At 42.8% G+C, this 13,565-nt stretch overlaps 1 protein-coding gene across 3 annotated transcripts in view; it reads left to right on the top strand.

Moving 5' to 3' along the window:
• Positions 1 to 794: 794 nt before the first annotated feature.
• The window catches only part of plxna2 (plexin A2), a 200,374-nt gene continuing 187,603 nt past the window's right edge, over positions 795 to 13,565 (top strand). For all 3 annotated transcript variants that reach the window (XR_006012527.1, XM_042004363.1, XM_042004364.1), the window contains exon 1: positions 795 to 1,353. The gene's annotated coding sequence lies outside the window, so the exon portion shown is untranslated. The remainder of the gene's footprint in view (positions 1,354 to 13,565) is intronic.

Here is a 13,565-nt window from a genome sequence, read left to right as displayed (position 1 = left end):
CACACACACAGAGAGAGAGAGAGAAAGAGAGAGAGAGAGAGAGAGAAAGAGAGAGAGAGAGAGAGAGAAAGAGAGAGAGAGAGAGAGCGAAAGAGAGAGAGAGACACACACAAACAGAGAGAGAGAGAGAGAAAGAGAGAGAGAGAGACACACACACACACACACACAAAAAGAGAGAGAGAAAGAGAGAGAGAGAGAGAGAGAGAGTATGTTCAGCGTTTGGCCCATAGATGGCAGCGTTCTAATACAAACAGCTGGATGAGAGTGTGTCACTGACTGGGTCCAGTTTGTGCTGTAAGGACAAAATCCTGAGGGGTAAGAAATTTGTCTTTTCATTTATGTCATGCGCAGTTATTTTAAAAAAAAATCAATGAAACTGAATTGAATATTCAATGGAAATTAAAAATATAGCATTTAAATAAGTAAATGTCCAATCCTATGAATGACGAGCCAAACTTACAGTTGTCTGATCTGTTAAAAACTTCTGTCTCTGCTACGTGAGTATTGTGTGCTTGCTAAATGTAAAATGCATTCTGACAAGTGGGGAAATGCAGATTGCACATTTTAACACCACACAAATGTTCACAAAATGTCCCAAATGTTTTAGATATATTTGTTCTTGCTTAGTCTTAAAATCTATTTAGTCTAGTGGATGGTTGAGTTTAAGGTACATTTAGTTTATTAATTTGTCGCTGTTTTCCTTTTTGGGCGGAAACAGTTAACACCGTAATGATCAGGAGTGTGAGGGGGCTGGGTTTAAACGCGCAGTGTGTGCCAGAGGCAGCATACACACACTACTGTACACTGATGGAGCCGCCAGTCTGCGTGAGTCCGGCACAGTCTCGTGAGAAAGCCACGCTGCGGGTTTGAAGCGACGCTGCTGCCGAATTACACCGGCGGATGGTGATGATGGTGATGATGTTGGCAAGCCCCGCTCGCTCTGCTCGTGCACACAACCTTCGCCTACTGTAAAAAGAGGACGCTGACCGCCGAACTGAAGGAATGTGGCGTCACGCCGACACGGTCCAGTAAAGTGACGCGGGGAGGTCAATTCAGATGCTGAAGTTTTACGCGCCGCATTTGCAGTTAAAGTCGCCGAGATTCGAGGTCTCCGCTTGAATGAATGAATGAATGAATGACGCCACCACTTAACAGGTACACCCAGCAGGTAGCCTGTGTTAGAGGGAAACAGAAGTAGTGTGGAACATAAGATCCTAATAGCAAAAGAAAAAAAAAAAAAAAAAAAAGATTGGAAGCGTTTTTCCACTGTGGATGTGAGCGCAGCGCATCAGTTTGAAGAGCCACAGAAGACCGCAGCCGCTATGAACCGGGAGATCCAGTTTAAATGAAGAGGTGAGTGATGATCAGCTCCCTTCTTTTTTGGCTAAATCGGCTGCACAGGGTGCAGAAATTTTGTAGGATTACACATGGATTTCAAAAGACATACAAAAAAGACAACGAAAAAAATAAAGCCACTCTCTCACTGCAAAGAGCTCATTTCCGACACTGCAGAGAGACAACCGGGGAAGGGACATTTGTCATCTCAGGCTGCAGGCTTTGATAAGGTGGAAACCTGTCTCTCTGTTAGTGTATCGCTGCCACAGCTGACACTTGGACGCCAAAATAAACGATGAGGTGTGATCCCAAATATTGCACACCGTTACAACATTAAAATTTAGAGCTGAAATCTGCAGCTTTTGCACACTAATGTTAAACTCAGCTTTTACACTAGTGTCATTTATTCAGTTTTTTTTCATTCATTAGATTTTAGCTGCTTTATTCAACAGAATCAGTTCCAACTTGCTCCACAGTGTTCTTGCTCATCACCTATCTGTGCTTCATGTAAGTAAGATTTGGTTCTAATGAAGTTAGAGTTATATTTAGAGTAATAGTGTCCGGCTGCCTGTAATTATCTGTGCTGGACTGTGATGATTTTGACTTTTTGACCTCAAGTCGACTGGATATGGAGCTATAATTCAGACCTCAGCTAAACCATGGTTAGATATCTGGTCTCAGGTTGCCGACCTGGACCTGTTTCCCTGCAACAAGTGAGCCCCAAGTCTATAGAAAGAGATTCTTAAATGTCTCACTTCCATTTATATCCACGAGCTTAGCAATCTACTTCCCATTATGTAGCGTCTGTCACATTTGTTACATAAATTTTAATGTATTGTTGCCAACTGGCATCAATTTAGGATTCCAGATCGGCTCTAGACCTCATCTGTCCAATTCAGCAGATGCACCTACAAATCTTCATTCTCTGTCAGGCAGCCAGTGCTCCAGCAAGCACCCGTGACAATGACTCTAAAGAAAATAAATGTTGTCTTAAGTAGAAAATTGCCTTACATTTGCATGAAAATAACTTGCATCTGTCACGGTTCATGGGGAGCATATTAATCCCTCTGCCCTTGCAATCAAAACCCATTCCTTCTTGGTGAAATCACTTTTTTCCCTACATTTTTTTTTATTTTTGTATCTAAAGCATGACCCTCTCACATAATTATTTTAATATCCATCTCAAAGTGAGAATGTATTTTGACTCCAAAGCAGCCACCATGGTGGAAATCGCTGCCTTTGGAAGAACAAACCAGTGCTCAGGATTGGTTTGATTATAAAATGCTGATTATTTTCACCTAATTAACTCCAATCTGATGAGGAAAAAAGCAGCATAGTGTGTCACTACTTTCTCTGGCCGGTCGGCTCTTCAGCAGCTTTTGTATCACTGCTATGAAGAACTATTATTCCTCTTTCACTCTGATTTATTTTGCACACCATTTATGAACCTATTGCCGCCTTGAGAGGCTTAAATTGACCTCTCCAAAATATTTTAGGTCTTGTGGTCAATTTCAGTTAACCTAAACAAAGAATTGAAGCCAGTTTATTCTCTTTGTAAATAATGCAGCATATACGTGGTGATGTTAGCAATTCTGCTCAAAGAATCACTTTCAAGTGAAGCCTTTGAAGGCATGCGGTCCGAGACGGCGGCTCCTGAACATCACACATGCATCCGATCAATAAGGTTAACCTCACTGAGCTGGAGAGGAATTGCTTTGACTGGACGAATGTATTTGGAGCTTTGTCTTACTTAACATCGCTGTAGGGGAGCACAGTGTTTTGATTGGATTTATGGCGATACTGTGTGGTCAAGAGAAGTATTCTCTTAGTATTCTTGGTGTTAACTGATTTCCATGAGTCTACTCACGACTACACATCAATTCTTAATTTTTCTTTTTAAAACAGTTTAGCTTTGGCTTACTTTAAAGATGGGTTTAGGTCAGAGTTTATTTTGACTTTTGGAATCAGAGATTCTTTATTTTGAAAAGTGACCTTTTATGTCCCCTAAGGAAAGTCTAAAGCATCACAGTCTCCAGCCTGTCGCTGAAGCGACCGCTGCCAACATCAGCATCTGCGACAAACTCTACTGGCTCAAGAGCGTCCTCTGTTGATAAGGAGCGAAGAGCCTTAACAATGAACTGTGGTAATCATCGGGAGTGCAGCTTCTCTCTGTTCAGGACCCTTCAGTTAGTGACTTTACTGATGAATTTGTCATTGGCACGATTTGCTTCCAAATGGGTGTTTTTCTGTGTACTGTGTCACCACCAGCATCCGCACAGCATGCTGCATGCTCTGCTATGGATTCCCCCCCTGAAGGCAGCCACAGTTTAGCTTGAGAGATTTTGACAAGTCGCTACGCATGCAGGCAGGATCCTTGACCTATTTCTTAATGAGAGAATGCTGCAAATGTGCTCAGCGGCTGTGTATTCTTATAACCCCCCCCCACACACACACACCACACCACCACCACCACCACCACCGTCCCAACTGTCTTCTGCCTCCACACACACACACACACACACAAAACATGCGAATACAAACAGATAATTGTGCTTTTGTGAGTTCATGGACTCACTCTCCCACAGATATGGGTCCTCCCTTTTCTATCTGCTGGAGTGTACAAATAGTGTATGTTTGTTTTAATGCAATCGGCCTCCCGTCTTCCCCCTCTGTGGGCTGTTTATCTGAACCTTTGGACTGTCCAGCTGTCACAACTGAGATCTCAATCTCCTTGACCCACACACGCTCTGCTCACTCAGCCTTGTTATGCACATGTTTGTGTCTGGGGTCTGTATGTATTGCAGGCGCATGCGTCGACGTAACAGAGATCTGGATCTGTGGTGACAGTGATCAAGTGGAGTGCAGCCAGGGGGAACATTTAAGGCTGGGAAGGGTTTGGCTTCTGCAAAAAGAAGATGATCACAACTGCTTCTTTCTCCTCATCCACTCGCTGGCTGTAAAACCGACTGCCTGTGCTCTGTAGTTAACATCAAGAGTTTGCTACTTGTTTTACATGCATCTAGAATCAGATCCCACAGTGGAGATGGCTCTTTAGGTGGCGATTATCCCAACTTTAGGTGTGTAACAGCTTATCAATCTATTAATACAATGATCAACAAGCCAATGGCACCAATTCACATGGAAAATATTAGTCAAACGTTGGTTGTTATAACTAAGTTAGAAAACAATTTTGCTTGAGACTCTCAATAATAATGAGGTTTACACTGTATCCTGCTTTATGTCTACAAATAGAAAGTTATTCTTTACATTCTAATATTTTAGTTGCTTGTTAGGATTTCATATGAACAGAAGGGACTGTATTAAATCAGCATGTGATGTCGACTCTTGTTGATCGTTGCTTCTGAATTAAATCAAATCTAAATAGCATTGTGGCAGAATTTGTTACATTAGCAAACACTAAATTGTGGAAATTCAGTGTTTGTGATCTACACTTGTAACAAATATTTAGTAAAATTGTAATCTGCTGTGTGTTATAAAGGGACACTAAACTTAAAGGAAATCTTGAATCCAACCCCCACACCTAATAGCAGAAATAATCTAGCTTCCTCAGGTGTTGAATTAAAATACAGAATTATTCTGCATATTCTTTGTCATGTTGGCCTGTTGGCAATGAAGACTTAAAAAAAGTTGAAAATGATGTAATGTTCACTCCTTGTGCAAAAATAAGAAAAATATTTCAACTATGTACAACATGTCAAATTGAACCATGCAAATTGTTTTTAAACAAAACAAGTAAGATATGTGCACCCTACCCTACTTTAAACGGATGTGGATAATGTTCTCCCAGCAGCTGTTATTTTTCTGGTTAATTCTATTAGTGGAATGGCCGATATCTGATATTTAATTTTGCAGCTGATCTTGGCCAATACCGATATCGGGCTGATAATATTGTGCATCTCTAAACTGAATAAACAGAAATATTGTGACCAAGGTGCTAAAATACTGTTTTGATACATCACACAGCTCTCAGCCTTTTTGCTGAACTTCTAGGGTCGCCTGTCTGGTGGACAAACTGTGCCTCCTCATATTTTAAACACACGTATCCCATAGATCTAAGCTGCAGCTTGATTCTGATAATTCTCACACAACAGCAGACGCCAGAAACCACCACAGGGTCACATGTAATGGTTTAGTCATGCTGCCATTGCACTCTCATCATCTTAAGTAGTTGTGTGTGCAGCTTTCAGTGGCTTATTCGGTCGTTGAAACCATTTGAAATTGATGACTACAGGCCAGTAACATTGTTAAGTAGCAGCTCACCCAGTATGAACGACACATGGCACAGAGTGCAAAAATCGATGCCACTCTGCATTTCTTCTCTTTTTTATTTTTGTAGTACATGGCGAGGTTGTGCTGTTTGTTAAAAAAAAAAAAAAGAAAAAGCAAAACTGTGAGCATTTGAAACGAAGGGAAATAAAGCCGTTTTTGCTTCTGTAGTGGCCACCATGCTGGGATTTATTCCTGCCACAGTGCTGTTTGTTTGCCCATCTTTGTCAGGCTGCTAACGGTTGTGAGAAGAAGTGTGTGTCAACACTTCGCAGACAAGCTTCGGCCAGCCTCATCAGAGGACAGTCTGCCTGCTGCAACTATGGCCAGTCCAGATCCTGCTCTCTCTATTGATGGCAGCAAGTTAGTATTGAACCCCAGTGTGCACTCTGCCGTCCCAAAGGCTTGCCAGCTTGCTGAAACAAAGCCTTTTGTACGGCCACTAAACCCAACAGATGGAGAAATGAACAGTAAATGAAAGTAGAGGGAAATTGGAATAAAGGAATCTAGTGGAGCATGTTTGTGGATAGGCATTTAGGCTGCTCCTTTGGGAAGCCTAACACCCTCACAATGCAGGACTGGCAGAACCTAAATGTTCTCTTGCTGATTTGCCACAGAAAGCGGCTTTGGGCCCCTGTGTGAGTCATGAAGTGTAGTCTGCTCTCGAGGGCTCTCCAGGGCCTGGGAAGCTTTTATTAAGATGTTAATAGAAGTGCCTTCATGACACATTTCCGTGGGACAGGATCCCCTCGCCTCTGCCTTTTTCTTCGGAGCCTCAATCTGCCTGCCACAATCATCGGTTTCTCTCCTTCCCACAACAGCCTGTTTAGGCATTCAGCACCATCTCCACATCCCCCTGCCCAGGCACTTTCACTCTTTATCTGATCTCTGCTGTCACAAGCCATCCTACGTTTACTATGTGTAACAAAATTACTCGATGCCAGCGATAAGGGCAGGAATCCTGGCACAGGGACCTGTAGAATAACAAGTCTGGCTGTGTGTTTGTCAATGATCTTCACGCCAGCTGGAAGTCAGACACTTACACAGCAAGGGCTCATGACTTTTTTTTTTTTTTTTTTTTGCAACTTCCCACCTGATTGCTTTCTGTAACCATTCCTCCCAGTTGCCTCAGTTCCCAAACTGCTTCCACAGTTAGAGCCTGAGCAGCTTATCAGACGAGAACAGCAAGAAAAGGGGAGGCAAGAAAGGCCCAAAGTTTGACACTCAATACCTTGACTTTCCTCGTCTCCTTCTCTTTTCACAACCCATTTGAATATAAGGCAGCTATAAGCTGGTTAGCATGGCACCATAAATAATCAATTAGCTGGTGTCATGGGAGGATGTGCATTTTTGTTCGGTGGAAACTCAAAAATAAGTGAGCAACAAAAGGGAGGAGGAGAAAAGCAGAGGTGGGGGCGGGGGGCTTGTGTTAAACGCCAAGGGGCATCTGTCAGGAGCAGATGACACTGTGCATGTGTGTAATTTGTGCATGGCTGTGTGCATTTGTGTCCATTTTTATTTACGTTTTGACTACGCGGCACACGTGTTGTTTGCGTGATTGTGCGCTACCCGTGTGCTCGTAGAACAGGAAGCGTTGTGATTAGCAGTGTGGACAACGGTGTGTAGCGTTGCCTACACTGCCCCCTGGTGATGAGGATGCCCCTGCCTGCCACTGTCACCATGGTTACTGGAGGAAAAGGGGTGCACACATCACTTGTCTAGTCAACTCATGTGCCAAAGGGCAGCTTTGTTCCTCTACTATATAAACTGCAGCCCAATTACAACCAGAACCACTTTCAACTCAGAGGGACCCATTATGGCTATTACCTTTCAGCTATTTCAAAGCATTTTGTGATTTTCTTAAAGGATTGCCTCCCGTCAGTATTTGCCCTGGAATTTTTAAAATCCAGCCCTGTATTAACATTAATTTAATTCTCTTTGTGCTCTCTGTATTGAATTTTCTTTCTTTGGCTTTGCAGTCAAAATATCAGATATCAAGATTTCCTTCTCTGAGCTCCATGTCAGTGACATGTACATACCTGCATTTGTGTTCACTTCTTTGTCTGTATTTTCTAGCCAGACATGGCCTTATTTAGGTGGGAAGGTTGCCTCAGTGTGAGGCGGGAACCTCAACTCATTCTCAGCCTTAAGCATAGTGGAAACAAGGCCTTCCAAAGTTATTCCTGAGCTAGATAGCAAACAGAAAACTGTCTGGAAAAGGTCTCCCCCTTTCTCTGGTATGGTATCTTGTTCTGTCTCTCTTGTGCACACACATCCTCTTGATTAGTTTTTTCCACTGTTGTAGAGCAAAGTTACATGCATGCTAAACTGATGATGAAAGACGCTGAAACTCCCACAACTTCAAAACATGGAACACGGCCCACTGTGGCGTCTTTTATTTCCCTTCAATGTCGACAGTGGCATAAAACCGAACAGTTATTACAGAATGAGTCGGCTTCTTTTTCCAGAGCTGTGCAGAATCTTCGGTTTGGTTGTGAAGGTATGAGGAAGACAGATCTTTGGAAGAAGTTTAGAGTAAATCTGCTGCCGCCTGTCCTGCTGCTCCAGACTCTTTACTTTGACCCAGGGTGATTTATTGTGTCCAGGCCAAGGGAAATGAATTCTCCTCTGGGATAACATTAATGTTTATGCATGAATACATGACTCTGATCTACACACTGGAGCCAGAAGGAGAAAAAGGGATGAAAGGTACTTATAAAGGGAGGCATCTTGTCATGAAGCCCACACAGAGGCTGTGACCATGTGCATTTACTTTCCTGGGTTTGCTTGGGGCAAAACTGTTAATAACCCTGAATGCTTTTATTGGCGATTTTGACCCCAGCTAGACCTTTAAGATTACAGGCTTTTGTGGAAATTCAAGGAAGAATAAACCCTACTTTCCCCCTTTACTCCTTTCTTAGAGCCTTTCCTATCAGGTGAAATAAACAAAAGAACCAGGGCAGTATTTATAATATCAGTGTGAATCAGTCGCAGCGGATGTTGGATGTTTTCGTTCCCTTACTCTTACTTCCTGGTGCCCTCTGCTATCAAAGGGAAACACTGCATGTAACACAGTGGAACAGTGGGAGCTCGTCCAGACAGGCACATTATTCCTCCTCCTGTCAAAACCAATGAAATGTGAAACATGACAGCGGCGTCTTCATGAGGCCTGCAAATAAAATTATTAACGTGGAGTAAACGATGCAATGTGATATGGTCCCGTGCCAAACACGAAATCAGAATTCACCACATTTTCACACATCAGCTGCGATGTCAGTCAGGAGCAATGTCTTTGCTGTAGTTGTTTAAGGGGGATGAAGCGGGGGGGGGGGGGGGGGGGGGGGTATTTAAGACAATTATTCTGAGTGTGACAGCAAAGCTGTTCGCTGCAGACTTGAAATTTCTGTGTTGTCCGTGAAGATGTTGATTAAATATGACTGCTCTGAAGCATTTGCCTGCCTAAGGGAGGCACAAGGTAAAGAATGGAAGGGAGGGACTAGAAATAGAAAGAAAAGGACGATACCGGGCAAGTTTGTACATGAAAGCAATGAATAAGCATCCTTTTTTTGTCTTAATCTGCAACAGTTAGAGATTTACATACACTCTGGGAGCTGACGCTGTTAGTCGTTTTCTAAATACAAAAGATATTAGACATGCTATCACCACTGCAGCCTCAATTTCACCAGACACACCTTTAATTTCTCATTCATCTTGCAGCAAGAACTAAATAAAAACATGGAATGAAGATTTATTTTATTTGTTTGTCATTGCGGAAAGCACCTCTAACATTGTAGGTACAATATTTAACTATTAAGTACTTTGCTGCCACAAGTTCTCCCCCACATTTCTCAGAAAACATGTTTAACCTGACAGGGGTGAATAGGTGAGGGGAATTTGCATGTTATTACAAAGCATGCACAGTGTTCCAGGCATCATTTCTGCTTGCTTTCACATCGTTTTGAGTCCCATAATGAATGTTTTTGTTCACAGTTTTGTACAGATCACCATAAAGAAGGTTTTGATCATCACAAAAAAGTGCTAATTCTGGTTAGTCGCTCTGAGGGCAACACCAAAGGTGTCAGTCTTTAGATATTTAAAAGCTAGCAATTAACATATAGTGTTATTCCTTCTGTGTAGTTCTCCACCCTTTCTCTTGCCTCTTCTACTTATTCTTTCCAGCCTGATTTTGGAAGGGTGGGGGGGAGTTGGAAGAGAGATAAACAGGCAGGCATGCCAGAGGGGACTGGCAAATGACTGGGATGCTGGGAAATTTCAGCTCATTCTTCACCTGTATTTCTGCACCACAGGCTGCATTCTGCTTTGCATCCTCAAAGAATAAACCAAAACATAGGAAAATAGGGTTTTGAAACAGGGAGGGGACGCAAGGCAACATGTCATTCTATGTACACGCAGGCTTTCACAAACACATACTTCTCACCACAATGTAAATCTTCCATGGGTTCTTTGTGTGGAGACACTGACTTGCCCGATAAAAGATGCCTTTCCTTTGTTTATTCAGCCAAGGCTACAGTGTTTGTGGGTTGCGTTGTACAAAGCATTAGTTGCTTCAGCGGCTTAAGGTCTGAAGAGCTGAAATGTAGTGTGTCTGCTTGCCTGGCTCCCTGAGGCGCTGAACATGTGCAGAAGCTCCATGTCAAGGTAAACAACCCCACCTGTCTTTGAATGCTACTGCTCCAACGCAACCAATCAGAAAAGGGCAAGCAAAGAAAACAGAGCAAGCAGAGGCATTAGTCAGCCTGAATCAACTACAGGAGTCATGATTACATTATGTTACTGCAGTTCTTTTCAAAAGGAGCTGGAGCCACAACAAAAAAAATCCATTTTTTTATAAGATATCTGAGCTACTTGTAACACATGGCAATAAATGGTGTTTACTAGGAAAGTCTTTAAATGAAAGTATTAGTTCTGGGATTACTGCACTCGGAATGTATGAGTGGCTTAGATACATGACTTAATATGACTGAAACACTTTGCAACACAGAGAGGTGTCATTCAAAGACTCTTGTATTTGAGGCCGGTTCTGTTAGTCTAATGCTATGCGCAGATAACAAACTAATTCAAATTATATTGGATGCGTGTGATTGGCCTGAGAACAGACAATCGAGGTAAAAATGGTTGTAATTGGTCGATACCTTGGCCACAACAGATCAAGGGGGTCCCTATTAGCAGCACTCACATGAGTCCTAGTTCAAGAGCACAGCATTCCCAGCCTTTGGCACAAAACAACGGAAGAAACAGGGAGGTCTGGGATTTTCACTTGTTACATTGAGTCAGACAGGAAGAGGAGAGGAAGCTGTAAGGGAGGGACGGAACAGGAAGGCAAAACTGTTTTCATGGAAGTGAAGGGTGCTGTGTGGCAGAAAGGCTTATAACGAAGTGACAGCAATTGTAACCGGATTTGTTTAAAGAAAAGTGGAGTCTTTGGAGAGGCTGGCTAACCCAGCTCTTCCTCAGTGATCTCACATGGACATGGAGTGTACAGTAGGTGTGAAGTGCACTCCCTGGCTCAGTCACTCCTAGTTGGTCCCAACCAGACTGAAACAGCAGTGAACCAACCTCTAAAATATCCTAATTAGCCCACTTCAGCATGTAAGTCTGCCCCAGCTGCTCCTATTTATGTTACTCATGAAATGCTGAATGGGTTTTCTTTCCTCGTTTGGTTACATTTTCTCGAGGGTAACAAACAGTCGATTTTATCTTCTTTCTCTTTCCTGTTATTGCATTTTTTTTTTGCTGGAGTATGATTATATGTTTTCACTGATGCAGTTTATAGGGAGCAGCAGCAGCGGGGTTGTTTAGATTGGCTGAAATGGTGACTGCCAAGTACCCTACTCCATGTTTTTTTTTCTTTTCCTCTCCTAAACTCCACTAAGAAATGCTACAATCTGATGATAGAAGAAAGCAGACCGACTGCCCGCTGCTGTTTATGCAGACTTTTAACGTCATCGCCATAACTTCTGTCATTTGCATTCTAATCAGAGAAAGGTTCAGTTTCATCTCTTAATTGGACGAAGAGGGGCAGGCTTGCTTGTCGAAACCTCATTTTACCGCTTCACTGAGCCCTTGGATTCATATGATCGCTTTTTAAAGCATTCAAGCTGCAGCTTCCCTCACTAAAATTCGTTGTCTATGTGTGCGGTCCACGGAAAAAGTTAATACGAGGTGGAAGCTGCCACAGAGGAATTAAGATTGCCTGGGTTTGGCACTGGTCATACTGACCAAGCATGGGAATGCTCTTTTTGATTTATTTTCAGTTACTATTGCTCTGTCTGTCCACATCCTGTAGCGCTATCTTTTCCCCTTTTCTCAAAATTGCTTTTTTCTTCATCTCTCTCCTCTTTAGTCCTCTTTTAGTCCTCCTTCGCCTCTCTCGTTTTGAGTTTGTGTCTTTCTGTCCCTCTCTGTCTCGCCCAGTGGGAGCTGGTCCCAGCTGGTCTTTCTTCCCTAACAAAGAAACTGATGCTAATTTTAATCATCTTACCAGCAAGAGATTAGTCTTTGATCAAACTTAATGCTCAGAAAGCAAGTACTGCATTCAGCTTAAGATGAGGCAAGAAACTCTGCTTGTGAATGTGATTTGGTGACTAAACCAAGAGGCTGGGTACTCCACTAGAAAGCTGCTTCACTTAAGCCCTTTATACAAGTTTTTTCTTGCCCAACACTTTACATGTAGTCACATCACTGCAAGATTTACAGTCCATTTCATACTGGTGCAGTTCCTGCTTTAAAAAATCGATTTCTCCTCTTTCTTAACCTATGCACATGTGTGATCCAAGCCTCTTTGCTGGGTGACTAGATCAAGATGTGGCATAAGACGAGAACTGGCAGAGGTGCTGTGGCTACTCATAAAAGATACTCACAGGGTTTGACAAAGAATATAGATGGCTCAACTGTGTCTGTGTTAAATCTGTAGCAGAGCAGGGGACGGACTCAGGAAACTCTGGCCTGTGAAAATGAGTGTGAAGCACTGATTCCCAGGTTTCTACGTTCGGCTCTGGTACTCACAAGTCACATTCTGTACAAGCTTTACACATGTGGTCTTTGCCACAGTTGTCTCAGTCACCTCCATCTTATTTGATGCTGCTCGATTTTCCTGGAGTCACCAAAAAGTTGCAAATCTGAACCCCTGAATTACTGAAAATGTAATGACTGAAGGAGAGGAGAGAATGAGAGTGGAGGTGGAGAGTTTTTTCACTATTGCTGGACTGTTGAGGTCCATTTTGTTGTTTCTTTTTCCCCTCCTGCCCCCGTGGCTTTGAACATAATAAGTAGTGAACCTTTTCTCCCTCTGATCATGTTGTCGCTGTACTTCATCACAGTGGTGTTCACAGAAATAGATGCATCCATCTCCTGTGTACAATACAGCACAATACTCAGCCTTCACAGCAACACCGAATGAGACCATGAATTGCTGTTATTCTGCCAACACTCTGTTTTTATCACAGACCTTCTAGGTCACCGTGACATTCTTTCCTTCCGCCTCCCACCTCCCTTTGCTCACCCATCTTAATATAAGCAGGAAAGGAACAATTGTGCCACATGTGTTATAGATGTGCCTCTGTACTCAAGGGCACATGCTATATGTCATTACTAAGAGCACTAACCTTTCCTAACATTTTTGCTGACTTCATATTTCATAGAGATGGAATGTAGGTTATTTAAAGCATCCTTGTTGAATACGTTTCGGTTGCATCGTGATGTAAATGTGCAGTAAAGTTGCTGAATGAAATAAAAATCAAACATTCTGGTTGACCTGTGTAACAGAGAGAAAAGTGCTTGACTACTCCAGTCTCACAGGAAACCAGCCAGAGCTGATTTTCCACCGTATCCCGATCAGCACTGCATCCTGTACATGGGGTTCACACGGAACAGGCTGGAGGGCATGCGTGTGCGCTGCGGTTCTGATCCAGTGAGTCATGCTG

Source organism: Melanotaenia boesemani, chromosome 13 (assembly GCF_017639745.1).
Source record: "Melanotaenia boesemani isolate fMelBoe1 chromosome 13, fMelBoe1.pri, whole genome shotgun sequence".
Lineage (NCBI taxonomy): Eukaryota > Metazoa > Chordata > Actinopteri > Atheriniformes > Melanotaeniidae > Melanotaenia > Melanotaenia boesemani.
The sequence above is the reverse complement of the archived record's forward strand: the minus strand, read 5'-3'. Positions and strand labels throughout refer to the sequence as shown.